This window comes from Euprymna scolopes, chromosome 10, assembly GCF_053919585.1.
Source record: "Euprymna scolopes isolate OS-2025 chromosome 10, ASM5391958v1, whole genome shotgun sequence".
Lineage (NCBI taxonomy): Eukaryota > Metazoa > Mollusca > Cephalopoda > Sepiida > Sepiolidae > Euprymna > Euprymna scolopes.
Genome location: NC_136491.1, coordinates 108,013,353 through 108,028,595, shown reverse-complemented (window position 1 = coordinate 108,028,595; position 15,243 = coordinate 108,013,353). Strand labels below are relative to the sequence as shown.

General features: G+C 35.8%; 1 protein-coding gene across 3 annotated transcripts in view; it reads left to right on the top strand.

Annotated features, from left to right (window-relative positions):
- LOC145286198 (major facilitator superfamily domain-containing protein 6-like) overlaps nt 1-15,243 on the top strand; it is a 687,250-nt gene that overhangs the window by 233,725 nt on the left and 438,282 nt on the right. Inside the window, exon 1 of one of the 3 annotated variants that reach the window (XM_080134995.1) lies at nt 1,372-1,721. The exons of the other annotated variants lie outside the window; for them this stretch is intronic. The gene's annotated coding sequence lies outside the window, so the exon portion shown is untranslated. Of the gene's footprint in view, nt 1-1,371; nt 1,722-15,243 lie in introns of those variants that run through there. 3 annotated transcript variants of the gene reach the window in all.

The following is a 15,243-nucleotide window of genomic DNA, read 5'->3' as shown; positions in this document are numbered from 1 at the left end:
ATTGAAATGAAGTGGTTGAGTATCATACAAAGATTTTTATTATTCTAAGCAAGACAAAGAATACTTTTAAAAATTAATCTCCTTAACCTATAGGGTTTCGATGTCTACCATCTCATCAGAGCAGAGAAAATATAAGCAAATATTTATAAAAAGGTGTACCCTATTTGCTAAAGTCAGTGAGACATGGAAAGTCAAAGTCAAAATAATTAATTAGTCATAAATCCTGTAGCAAGAGGATTAATTTTCAAAAGTATTCTATGTCTTGCTTAGAATAATAAAAATCTTCGATATGAAACTCAACCATTTCATTTCAATAAGGGTTTTTTGAAATTCATTGAATCACAATTTAATATATATATATATGTGTGTGTGTGTGTGTGTGTGTTTGTGTGTGTGTGTGTGTGTGTATTCGGAGGTATATTTGGTAAAATGAAAACAGAAAATGGTGCTAAATATGTTAGTAGAGCTAAATATGATTTTATTATTTCAACCGTGGGGATTTTTGCTTAAATCATTACAAGTTGTTTCAATCGACAGGATAATAAAATTATCCTGTCGATCTCGTCAGACAATCTAAGCCAAAATTTTGATATATACTTTTTATTATTCCCCTTTTTCTTCTTTTTTCTTTGTGCAATGACCGTTATCTTTTTTATTTCGAATACCACGTGATGTAACCTCCTGGAAAATGTTTCGCTTGAAAGTCCTGTAAAATTCTCATTACTGACTGTACTTCTGGATAAGCAATATCGCCTGAAGAGATCTTTAGTTACTTGTAATTTGCTGACTGATCATGCTCATGAATGTATCCTTATGTAAAGCAAATAAATGTATATCTTGCCCTACTTCGGTATTGAGCACTCTTTCATTAACTTTCGTTAAAACTTCATTGGTTTCTTCACCTCTGAAAATATTAATTATGAATTATATATATATATATGTGTGTGTGTGTGTGTGTGTGTGTTTGTGTGTGTGTATATGGATATATATGCGCATGTATTTACATATATTTATGCTGTGATAACATATTCAGCGTGTTCATTTCCTTCTTTCTCAATTGAATACAGTACATTGATTATTACTGAACGTTTTCACGCCTCCGAGTAAAAGCAAAAGTATGTTTTCGATAAGCCTGTTTATTACTGGCTTTTATGTCAATAGTATTGCATATCGTCGTGTTGCATTGATACCAAGTTGACGTGTGTGCGTGTATGCGTTGTGTGCATTTGTCAGTATATGCGTGTACAGGTGCGCACGCGCGTGTATGCGTGTTTCTGAACGTGTGCAGGTACTCGAGCATGCGTTTCTTGTCGCTCCTTCTCCTTCATTCCCTGCCCTTTCGCGTCTCAGAACTCGCGAAACAAAGCCAACAAGTTCTTCTACCACCTGTACTTATCACCCACCCCCTCCGCCGCCCTCGATCAAGATCAAACTCGTTTCTCTTCTTGTCGATCGTCAATAGTTTGGATTTGGCGTCGCTCCGTTACAGTCAAAAAAAAAAAATAGTTGGCGATCCTGGGAAGACGGAAATAATTCACGATCGAAACGGAAGGCGACGCTCGAAAGGTTAATCCACACGATAAGGTGATAAAGCCGTGATTAAGCAGTAGGTTAAACATTGGAATTAATTTTTCTTTTTTTTCGCTCGTTGAAATCGGAGATTAGAAGATGACACGCACTGACTAGATATACAAGCTGCACGACAGAAATACCCACTCAAGGTCAGATATATTTACTTTCGTTTTTTTTTTTTGTGTATTTTATAACTCTTTTATACAGGTGTGCGTGAGGAAGGTGTGATTTGGTTTGCCTATTTTAAGGTATACAAAACGGTCTAAAAATAGTGTTTGCTTTTTGTGTTTGTTTTTGTTTTGTTTTTGTTTGTGTTTTTTTTTTGCTGATGTTTGAGTTTCGTTTAACGGCATACCAACCCTTTAACGTTATTCAGTACCAGAACCATTCACGTTGGTAAAACTGTTATATCTTAAATTTTTAATATCTTCATTTTTTTCACTCTGTTTTACAGTTTAAGTGATTTAACTTTTTTTAAAAATGGTCACCAATTATCAAGGCCTAATGCCACTCGAAGATAAGTTAATATGATGGAATGATAGTCAGGACCAAATCTGATGATTTTTTATTCGGTTCTGAATATTTGAATCTGTTCATATTAGTTTTGAAGGCGACCCATCTGCGTGGAAGCAGTCCCCCGGCAATGTGGTCTATAGACGGAAAACACTTGCAAAAAAAATATGCTCGTATAAATTTCGATTGATGCTAGGCACATTGAAAAAAAAGGAACGTTTTTTCTCCGTTGTTGCAGAGAGACGAGTTCTTGCTATGAATATATCACAAAGAGGAACCAAACATTGAAGCTTAATCGAGCATCTTCAATGAAAATAACGACAGAGTAAAGAGAGAGAGAGAGAGAGAAAGAGAGAGAGAGAGACCAGAAACATCTCTTCTGTGAGAAAGAAGTTGTACAGAAACGGAAGAGATCATCGCCCACTAGATTGTGAAATCGATTCTTATTGATGGCTTGAATTTTCCTATAATGCACTAGATCCAGTTTTATGTCATATATATGGTTTGGTTTTATGATGCTTGTGCTGTTTCCGGGCCGTGCTATATTTCGATAGGATTTTCAAGTTAAATTAAAGTTTTACATTGTCTTTTGTTTATTAACTTGTTATGTGAAATTATAGAATAGTTCAAAACTCCCCTTCCCATGTGAAAAAATAGTTTGGTAAATAATAACATTATCATTTCAGCACGGTTCGTCAGTTGCATAAGTATCGGTTTTATTTTAACTAAAGATGGATGTTAGTATGTTTTACGGTATGTAAACGATTGTTAAGTCATTTAGCAACTCGAATATAAGAGACTAGTGGGGGGGGGCCTTGCCCAGGCGTAAAATACGCTTAAATATGATATTTTAATTTGTCCAGATTTCGTATACATTATTATAGAGTCGTGATTTCAAAAGTAAAAAAAAAGAAAGTATTTGGGTGCCATCAGCTAGAATTGAAACCGAATCATTCAAAGCTGGTGACGTTACCAACATGACACGTATATGAACTGATTCAAAATTTAAAAAATCGAAATAAACTAAGATGAATGTACAAAATGTATAACTTTTTTTCAATTTTAACCTATTTTGACCCTTAAAAACTATTTTAACCGGCTCAAGACCCCTAAAAGAACGCTCCGTACAAAAAGCCAATCGTTTGAGACCCTTAGCGCCGCTCTACGACTTTTAGTTTCGGAGCAGATAGAGTTTGAAAATATGAAGACAGAGAGAGACAGACATATAACCTTTTATATATTAGATTATTGAGAAATGGTTTCAAAGGTGTTTTTAAAAAATATGTTTTAAGTGCCATCAGCTAGAATCGAAACTGAAAACAAAACTGTAGCATTCAAAGCTGGTGAGGTTACCACTGTACCTACGTGACACGCATATGAACTGATTATAAATATAAAAGTTAAAAATAAACTAATACAAAATGTATAACGATTTTTTTCTATTTTGACCCATTTTTTACGCCTTAAAAACGATTTTAACCGGCTAAAGACCCATAAAAGAACGGCCCATAAATAATCCAATCATTTGATACTCCTAGTGTCGCTCTGCTACGTTTAGTTCCGAAGGAGATAAAATATGGAGACAGGCAGATAGACAGACCGACATATAGCCTTTTATATATTAGATGATTGTTTGAAGTACGTTCGAATACTTTTCAGAATAGTTGTAGACAGAAATCTGTTGTCATTGGCTTTGAAGACAACCAAGATGTAATCTGTCGGGAAGCAGTCCCATTAAGAGGTTGAATGTTCCTATACGGAACTAGATCGTGTTCTATATGATCGAATTTATATCTATGATCGATTCTATATCTATGATCGATTTTATTTTAACTAAAAATGGATGTTGTTGTTATGTCTTACGGCATCTCAACCACCGTTAAATCATTCTCTGCCAAAATCACACATGTTTTATTTTAACACGGTTGATTTGTAGATTAATTTGAATTTCATAACATTTTTGTTATATACAGCAACTGGTTTTCTAAAACGATCACTCATTTAGTAATGACCTGACTAAACGACACTTAACTAAAATCATCTTACGGAAACCGGTATGTGAACGTGATTATAGCCGCGTATGTTATAAATGCCATCCTGACAGGTACTACTACTTTAATCTGGAGGATACCTAAGAGAAATACTAAGTTGTGACCTAAAGATTTCAATGCTACTGAATTTGCACCTCACCACTCGATGTAATTTCGTGTGATGCGCATGACCAATTCTATTTCATCCATAGACGGAATAATGACAGATAATCTCAACCCTGATGACGGCAGACTGTGACATAATAACCAGGCGTATCTTCACACTGATTATAGTCAAAATTGTCTGCTCCTCTTGACTTCCGGTTTCTACTGTCCATGTGGCTAGATAATTAAACATAATCAAACGGAGCAAAATAATCCTTACATGTGAAAAAATGGGGAGTTCATGTTGAGAGAAAGATAATCATTTACTAGAATGTGCCACATCTTGCTTGTCGCCGTTATCCGATCTATAGAGCATAAAGCGAAAATTCAAAGATTAGACAATTTTAATTATAACCTTTACACTTTCCAAGGATCTAAAATTTGGATGCTGGTAAGTGGTAGCTACGAGGTGGGTACTGATGAGGACTCGCTACCTCTTCAAATCGTGTCCCTTCCATAACATTACTTTCCCTATGGATGTTGTCGACGTTTTGTTCCTTCTGCAAGTAACTGGCTCTAAAAAACAATGTGCATAAAGAAAATAAAATCAAGTCAAAAAAGTTATTCTATGTGCCTCCACACAAGGAAATTAGACACAAGGTCATGTGTAGGTTTGATGAAACTTTCTGTAAAACGAATTCGATTCAAACTTAGAACATTCAGGTTTTAAGTCGTTGACAATTTAACTACAAACTTAAACATGCCAGATCAAATAAATGCTATTTTAAACTTAAGCCTGGCAGATCAAAGAAAATGTTATTTCAAATTAAAGTCTGAGAAACTAAAATAAATTTACTATTTCGAACTATATTGTGACAGACTAAAGAAAATGCTATTTCAGACGTAAGTCTGACAGTCAAAAGAAAATGATGTTTAAACTTCAGCCTGACAGACCAATATAAATGATATTTCAAACTTAAGTCTGACAGACCAAAGAAAATGCTATTTTAAAATGTAGAATAAATTGGATTCGAACATGGAACATGCAGATTTTCAATCGATGCCGTAAACAACTTCCAATGTTATAGCATGTTGATTCAAATGGGTTTATTTTTGTATTTTTATGTTTACAACACATCCTTAAACCATTGTAAAGAACTAAAACGCAATCAGAGTGCACGTGGGAGTACTATAAAATTGCGCACTAACTCCACACTCAACAACGACGAAACATTTTTGTGTTTAAGTTCACACACAAGACAAAAATAAAATGTTAGAAAAAATACTAATTATCCATGTCTTCGTTAATTCAAGCTGTTTATGTTATTTTCCGGGACTGACTTTATATCCCCAACCTACTGCTAAAAATATACATGAAATAATGTAATGTCTAAATAGTAAACTGTTTCAGCCATTTCCGGGACAGACTTTATATCCCCAACCTACTGCTAAAAATATACATGAAATAATGTAATGTCTAAATAGTAAACTGTTTCAGCCATTTCTGGAAGTGACTTTATAACCCAAACCCACTGCTAAAAATATACAAGAAATAATGTAATGTCTAAATAGTAAACTGTTTCAGCCATTTCCGGGACAGACTTTATATCCCCAACCCACTGCTAAAAATATACATGAAATAATGTAATGTCTAAATAGTAAACTGTTTCAGCCATTTCTGGAAGTGACTTTATAACCCAAACCCACTGCTAAAAATATACAAGAAATAATGTAATGTCTAAATAGTAAACTGTTTCAGCCATTTCCGGGACAGACTTTATATCCCCAACCCACTGCTAAAAATATACATGAAATAATGTAATGTCTAAATAGTACACTGTTTCAGCCATTTCTGGAAGTGACTTTATAACCCAAACCCACTGCTAAAAATATACAAGAAATAATGTAATGTCTAAATAGTAAACTGTTTCAGCCATTTCCGGGACAGACTTTATATCCCCAACCCACTGCTAAAAATATACATGAAATAATGTAATGTCTAAATAGTAAACTGTTTCAGCCATTTCTGGAAGTGACTTTATAACCCAAACCCACTGCTAAAAATATACAAGAAATAATGTAATGTCTAAATAGTAAACTGTTTCAGCCATTTCCGGGACAGACTTTATATCCCCAACCCACTGCTAAAAATATACATGAAATAATGTAATGTCTAAATAGTAAACTGTTTCAGCCATTTCTGGAAGTGACTTTATAACCCAAACCCACTGCTAAAAATATACAAGAAATAATGTAATGTCTAAATAGTAAACTGTTTCAGCCATTTCCGGGACAGACTTTATATCCCCAACCCACTGCTAAAAATATACATGAAATAATGTAATGTCTAAATAGTAAACTGTTTCAGCCATTTCTGGAAGTGACTTTATAACCCAAACCCACTGCTAAAAATATACAAGAAATAATGTAATGTCTAAATAGTAAACTGTTTCAGCCATTTCCGGGACAGACTTTATATCCCCAACCTACTGCTAAAAATATACATGAAATAATGTAATGTCTAAATAGTAAACTGTTTCAGCCATTTCTGGAAGTGACTTTATAACCCAAACCCACTGCTAAAAATATACAAGAAATAATGTAATGTCTAAATAGTAAACTGTTTCAGCCATTTCCGGGACCGACTTTATATCCCCAACCCACTTCTAAAAATATACATGAAATAATGTAATGTCTAAATAGTAAACTGTTTCAGCCATTTCCGGGACCGACTTTATATCCCCAACCTACTGCTAAAAATATACATGAAATAATGTAATGCCTAAATAGTAAACTGTTTCAGCCATTTCTGGAAGTGACTTTATAACCCAAACCCACTGCTAAAAATATACAAGAAATAATGTAATGTCTAAATAGTAAACTGTTTCAGCCATTTCCGGGACAGACTTTATATCCCCAACCCACTGAAAAAAATATACATGAAATAATGTAATGTCTAAATAGTAAACTGTTTCAGCCATTTCCGGGACAGACTTTATATCCCCAACCCACTGCTAAAAATATACATGAAATAATGTAATGTCTAAATAGTAAACTGTTTCAGCCATTTCCGGGACCGACTTTATATCCCTAACCTACTTCTAAAAATATACATGAAATAATGTAATGCCTAAATAGTAAACTGTTTCAGCCATTTTCGGGACCAACTTTATATCCAAAACCTGCTGTTTAAAATATGCATGAGATAATGTAATATCTAAATAGTAAAATGTTTCAGCCATTTCCGGGACTGACTTTATATCCCAACCCCATTGCTAAAAATATACATGAAATAATGTAATGTCTAAATAGTAAACTGTTTCAGCCATTTCCGGGACAGACTTTATATCCCCAACCCACTGCAAAAAATATACATGAAATAATGTAATGTCTAAATAGTAAACTCTTTCAGCCATTTCCGGGACAGACTTTATATCCCCAACCCACTCCTAAAAATATACATGAAATAATGTAATGTCTAAATAGTAAACTGTTTCAGCCATTTCCGGGACCGACTTTATATCCCTAACCTACTTCTAAAAATATACATGAAATAATGTAATGCCTAAATAGTAAACTGTTTCAGCCATTTTCGGGACCGACTTTATATCCAAAACCTACTGTTTAAAATATACATGAGATAATGTAATGTCTAAATGGTAAACTGTTTCAGCCATTTCCGGGACTGACTTTATATCCCAACCCCATTGCTAAAAATATACATGAAATAATGTAATGTCTAAATAGTAAACTGTTTCAGCCATTTCCGGGACAGACTTTATATCCCCAACCTACTGCTAAAAATATACATGAAATAATGTAATGTCTAAATAGTAAACTGTTTCAGCCATTTCTGGAAGTGACTTTATAACCCAAACCCACTGCTAAAAATATACATGAAATAATGTAATGTCTAAATAGTAAACTGTTTCAGCCATTTCCGGGACAGACTTTATATCCCCAACCCACTCCTAAAAATATACATGAAATAATGTAATGTCTAAATAGTAAACTGTTTCAGCCATTTCCGGGACAGACTTTATATCCCTAACCTATTTCTAAAAATATACATGAAATAATGTAATGCCTAAATAGTAAAGTGTTTCAGCCATTTCCGGGACAGACTTTATATCCCCAACCCACTGCTAAAAATATACATGAAATAATGTAATGTCTAAATAGTAAACTGTTTCAACCATTTCCGGGACTGACTTTATATCCCCAACCTACTGCTAAAAATATACATGAAATAATGTAATGTCTAAATAGTAAACTGTTTCAACCATTTCCGGGACCGACTTTATATCCCTAACCTATTTCTAAAAATATACATGAAATAATGTAATGTCTAAATAGTAAACTGTTTCAACCATTTCCGGGACTGACTTTATATCCCCAACCCACTGCTAAAAATATACAAGAAATAATGTAATGTCTAAATAGTAAACTGTTTCAGCCATTTCCGGGACCGACTTTATATCCCTTACCTACTTCTAAAAATATACATGAAATAATGTAATGCCTAAATAGTAAAGTGTTTCAGCCATTTTCGGGACCAACATTATATCTAAAACCTACTGTTTAAAATATACATGAGATAATGTAATATCTAAATAGTAAACTGTTTCAGCCATTTCCGGGACTGACTTTATATCCCAACCCCATTGCTAAAAATATACATGAAATAATGTAATGTCTAAATAGTAAACTGTTTCAGCCATTTCCGGGACCGACTTTATATCCCCAACCTACTGCTAAAAATATACATGAAATAATGTAATGTCTAAATAGTAAACTGTTTCAACCATTTCGGAGACCGACTTTATATCCCCACCTTATTTTTGAAAATATACATGAATGTATAAATAGTAAACTGTTTCAGCCATTTCCGGGACCGACTTTTTATCTCCCATCCTACTGTTAAAAATATACATTAAATACAGTAATGTCCAAGACGTAAATGGTTGCAGCCATTTCCGGAACCGACTTCATATTTTCCACCCCAATGTTAAAAATATACATTAAATAAAACAATGTGTAATGCGTAAACGGTTTCATCCATTTTCGGGACTGATTTAATATCCCCCACCCCACTGTTAAAAATATACATGAAATAAAGTAATGTTTAAATCGTAAACGGTTTGAGTAATTTCCGGGGCTGACTTCATATCTTGTAACCCACTGCTTAAAATATACTTGAAATTTAAATCATAAACTGTTTCAGCAGCTTTTCGAAAGTAATACATAAAAACATTAACACGGTTAGGGATTAGGTAACCATTGCTTCAACATGAATGTCTGAGTGTACTATCAGTTTCAGCATTCCAGTGTCTTAAATCCCCCCATTTTTTAGTCTTGGTTAATGGAGGAGAAATCCTTCATTACTGATACAATTCTTATTTTTGTTATTGACCAGAGAGCCCCTTTTGGGGAGCTGGTTTCCCCCCTAAATTTTTAACCGACCTCATGTCAAATTCCGCCCTTGTGGGGAGGCAAGTAAACAAAAAAAATAATCAGAACGGACATTTTCCAGGGCATTTTATAATTAATCAGGAGTAACACTTCCAGGGCATTTTGTAATTAAATCAGAAATAACGTTTTCCAGTTACTTTTTTAATATTAAAACTTTGTTACATTAAACATAGTACCTATTCACAATGCCTCCCCACGAGACAGATTTAAACACTAAGGTCGTTTTTTTAACGTGGAGAAAAAATTGTCTTAGTCGTAAAGGATTTCTCTTCCACTGAGAGAGAAGAAATTGAAATGTAGCACCTGAAGAACAGATACTACACTTTGATCTTAGCCAGTAGTTTGATCTTAGCCAGTAGCTTCTGGTGGGGCCTCTCGATGCCATACTAGTGGGTAATTGTTACGGCTTTACCTTATCATTAGCTACAAAAAAACAAAAATTCTTCGTTTCTTTTTCTCTCTTAATTTCCCCTCTCTGTCCTGCTCTAAGTAAATCTGACGACCTAGTCCACAAATTTCCAAATTTCATCATGACAAGTTTCAAGAAAAAATACACGATTAAACCCGGTTCTCCAACTTCCAACGTAGATCCCTACTACCATGTCTCCTTCTCCAACATCAGGGGTCTACGTTCTAACCTTCCAGAGGTTGAAACCCAATTACAGGAGACTAAACCAGACCTTTTATTTTTAAGTGAAACTGGCATTGGACAGGCTATTTCCCTAGAAGAGTTCGCAATTAAAGGATACTCTAACTTAACCTCTAAATCTGACCCCCAAGATCGCCATGGGCATGGAATATGTGCCTATATTAAAGATAGCTTTCCATGTGGGAGGGACATCTCCAGGGAAGATCCTAACTTACCCTATATGTGCTTCCGGGTTGCTTTAGCTCACACTACTGCATTTATATTTACTCTCTATCGCCCCCACAACAGCGGAGTTACTATCTTTCAAAGCATATCTGAGAAAATTGATCAAGTCCTATCTGCTTATCCTTCAGCTAACATTCACGTATGTGGAGACTTCAATGTTCACAACGTCGAATGGTTGACCCACTCAAACAAGACCGATGATGAGGGGAGGTTCTGTCATGATTTCTCCATTGCCTATGACCTCACTCAGATTGTTCAGGAACCCACCCGTGTGCCCGACAATGACGGCCAGTATGCTAGCCTACTAGACCTTTTTCTCACAACTTGCCCTGAACTATGTTCAGTTTCTGTTCTGTCGCCTCTTGGATCTTCCGACCACTCTGTTGTATCAATTAAGATAAAAATGAAATGTAATAAGTCCCCAGACGTACCTCTTCATCGTACAGTATATCGATACACTAAGGCTGACTGGGATAGCTTCCGTACATTTATAACTGATCTACCTCTGCATTCCATATTTAAAAAGGATGTGTCCTCTATAGTATTAGACCTGACGGAATGGTTAATTGTAGGTATTGATCATTTCATACCCTCGAAAAAGTTTCAGCAAAAACCTAACAGCCAGCCATGGTTCTCTCCAGAATGTGCTGCTGCCATTGCGCACAGAAATCACTTTTTCCACTGTTTCCAACGTAATAGATGTATGGAAACTAAAGCCGCTTTCAGGACTGCCAGCAACTATTGTAAGAAAGTAATAAAGAACGCAAGATGGTTGTATGCTCAATCTGTTAAGTCCAAAGTAGCTGAGCAGCGGCTTGGTTCCCACCAGTTTTGGCAAATAGCAAACAGAATTCTGAACAGAAATGTGCGCTCCATTCCAACTATCATCAATGGACCTGAGGTAATCTCGTCAGCATCAGACAAAGCCAAACTCTTTGTCAAGAATTTTGCAGCTAATTCTACCTTTTGCGATCAAGGCCGCCAACCCCCAATATTTCCTCCTGTATCTGAAAACACACTATGTGATATACGTATATCTGTACGTGATGTTGCCAAGCTAATCAAAAACCTTGATTCCAGTAAAGCAACTGGCCCTGATGGTATTCCAATTATAGTACTCAAAAAACTTCGACCTGAACTAGCGCCCATACTTACAAAACTATTTAAACGTTGTCTTAAGGAGAATAGTTTCCCATCTCCCTGGAAAATTTCATCTGTATGCCCTGTATTTAAGAATTCAGGTGATCGCTCATCCCCCTCTCAGTACAGGCCAATAAGTCTCCTGTGCGTCATGAGTAAGTTGCTGGAATCTGTGTTAAATTCTGAAGTAATCAACCATCTCAACAAAAATAACCTTCTTAGTGACACTCAATATGGTTTCCGTTCTGCTAGATCTACAGCAGATGTCCTTACAGTTATATCTCATAGGATTAGCAAATCTCTCGACGGAGGCAACCTTTCTAGGGCAATTGCTCTTGACATATCAAAGGCCTTTGATAGGGTATGGCATAAAGGTTTACTTCATAAGATCTCTAGCTATGGTATAGCTGGAAATGTCTTCTCAATTATTAAATCATTTCTTTCTGATAGGTTCATAAGAGTAGTAGTTGAGGGGCAAAAATCAGAAGCCCACAGTATTAATGCCGGTGTCCCTCAGGGGTCCATCCTGGGCCCAACTCTTTTCCTGATCTACATTAATGATCTTCCAAATCACATCCTTACATCATTTGTAGACATTTATGCTGACGACACTACCATTTATGGTAGTACATCTAAGACAGTAAACGACCAAGTTCTCTCCAATTCTCTCTCCTCTGATCTTGAGCATGTAGTACAATGGGGAAAGGAGTGGCTGGTTACTTTTAATGCATCTAAAACCAAGCTCCTCTCTTTACATCATCAACATTCTGATCCACATCTGGCATCAATTGAAATGAATGGCTCTCGTCTTCAGGAGGCCTCAAGTTTTGACAAGCTTCTGGGATTGACCTTTACTCCTGATCTTAAATGGAACACGTACATCAAATCTGTTGCCAAGGCCGCTGGAAAAATGGTGGGATCTTTCTATCGATCCAGTAGATATCTCACTGCTGATGCAATTCTCTATCTATATAAGAGCCAGGTACGTCCAAGGATGGAATACTGTTGCCACATCTGGGCAGGAGCTGCTAGAAAGGACTTGGCCTGCCTTGATAGAGTTCAAAATAGACTTCGTAGCCTCGTAGGAGATGTCCTTTTCTCTTCCTTACAACCTCTATCTCACAGAAGAGATGTTGCGAGTTTGTCTCTGATGTATCGTTATTTTCATGGAAAGTGTTCGACTGAGCTTCAATCTATGGTCCCCCCTCGCAAAACTTTCACAAGAAACACCCGTCTAGCTGTAAACACTATCAATAATTCCCCCCACTCTTTATCTGTGCCTAAACCTAAACGTAGATTCCATGAACAAAGCTTTTTTATTAGAACTGCACGCCTGTGGAATTGTCTTCCGTTTTCCTGCTTTCCGGCTGACTACAATATGGTTGTCTTCAAGTCTAACGTAAATAAGTTCTTGATGAGCCGTTCCATATAAGTTATCAAATTTAACAAATTTTCAATACTAATGATTATTATATTGTCCAATTTCTGCTGTGCGCCCTTTAGCCCTTGTCCTTGAGTTGCCTCTTTGACCTTGATAATGAGTTGATGCCTATGAAAAAAAAAAAAAGAAAAAGTCCAATGTGAACAAGTTCTAATTGAATCGTCCCCCTAAGTAATCCAAGTTTCAAAATTCCCACTGTTTACTATGCTAAAATCACAATGACTAATGTATACCTATTAACCCTTATCCTTGAGTGGCCTCTGGGCCTTGATAAGTGGTGACACCCTTGTAAAAAAAAAAAAAAAAAAAAAAAAAGCCAAAAGGCAAAGAAAGACAAATCATTTTTATTAGCTTTGCCTCAACAGCGACACCAATTTTTTTTTTTTTTTTGTAGGTTTTAGGGATGCCCAGCATGATAACGGACGGAGTGATAAGCGTAATAATATAATGATATAATGATATAATACTTAATATGTTAATAATACTTAATATAATACTTAATATATGGATAATACTTAATATAATACTTAATATGTGAATAATAATACGGTATCTTATCATAACAAAGATTCATGCAAAATTTAAAACAGATCGACTTTGTAATTTCCAAGAAAACTTCGAGGCTAAATATGGTATTGTGATGCCTAGTCTTATTCATCTCTATTAACTCATAACTGTGCATTGAATAGATACCATTATGCTCACTTCAATGCACCTTATAATAGAAAATGACTGTAGAAATTTTCATCCAGATTTCCCAGTACTTTCCGTGGAAATCTCTAGATCAAATATGCTATTGAGATGACCCATCCATATTAAACCTTATCTATGCATTTTAGGGATACCACAATGCCCAGTTCGCTGCACCTTTTCATAGTAAAAGTCTAAACAAAATTTCAGTCGGATCGGCTCAGTAGTTTCCGTGAATATCTCTAGAGTAAATATGGTATTGTAGTGACTAATCCCTATAATTCTCTAACTGTGCATCGAATGGATACCATGATACTCAGTTCGCTATACATTATCATGACAAAGGTCCATTACAAAATTTCAGCCAGATTGGATCAGTAGTTTCCGATAAAAGAATTGAACGGATAGACAGACAAAGAGAAATATAATACAGGAGTTTGCATTCATTTTCCTATATCAATGCTAGGCCTAACTGAGCTGAAACCCAAAAGATCTTCAGGAATGCGAAATAAATATAGAGGGATATGAACTGTTCCACACACTTGAGCAAGATGGACGAGGGATATGCTTGTTGATCTCAAAAGACTTGAAACCGACCATCTGTGACAGAGTGGACACTAACGACTTCAAAGAGGCACTCTTCGTCGCTGCAACATGGCAAATAAATCCTCCCTCCATGTAGGCCTTGTATACAGAAGCCCAAGCAGCAGTGAGGAAAACACACAGGAACTAAATACCATTATGAGCAAAGCAACAGAGGCAACAAAAATGGACCTACTTTTGATCGGCGACTTTAACTTTCCTAACATAGACTGGAAGCAAGAAATCAGCACAGTCGGTCCTGATCACTCAACATCAAAATTCCTGAAAGTTACTCAAGCGCATTTCTTGACCAACATCAGAAAGAACCAACAAGATATAGAGAAGGGAGAAAATCTAATGTGTTAGACCTGGTCCTTACGAACCGCGAAAACCTTATTGAAGAAATTACAATGGCAGCTGGACTGGGGAAAAGTGACCACCACACTCTCATTATCAAAATAGATCATTATAAAGCAAAACATGGATGGACAAAGAAACGCTGGAAACAGTCAGAAAGAAACACAGACTCTTCAGGAAGTGGCATTAAACCAGAAAGAAAAAAGACTACACCGAATACCTTAACGCAAACAACAAAGCCACCAAAAAATGCAGGAAAGCAAAAAGAGGTCTAGAAGCTAAGGTAGCAGCTGAGGCTAAGAGTAATCCCAAAGCATTTTGGTCATGCGTTAAAAGCAATGCGACAAGGAAATCGGGAATAGGAAACCTAAAAATGGAAGATGGAAGCAAAACACCATCAGACAAAGAAAAAGCAGATATACTAAATGATTTCTTCCAGAGCGTTTTCACCCGAGAAGACGATGGTC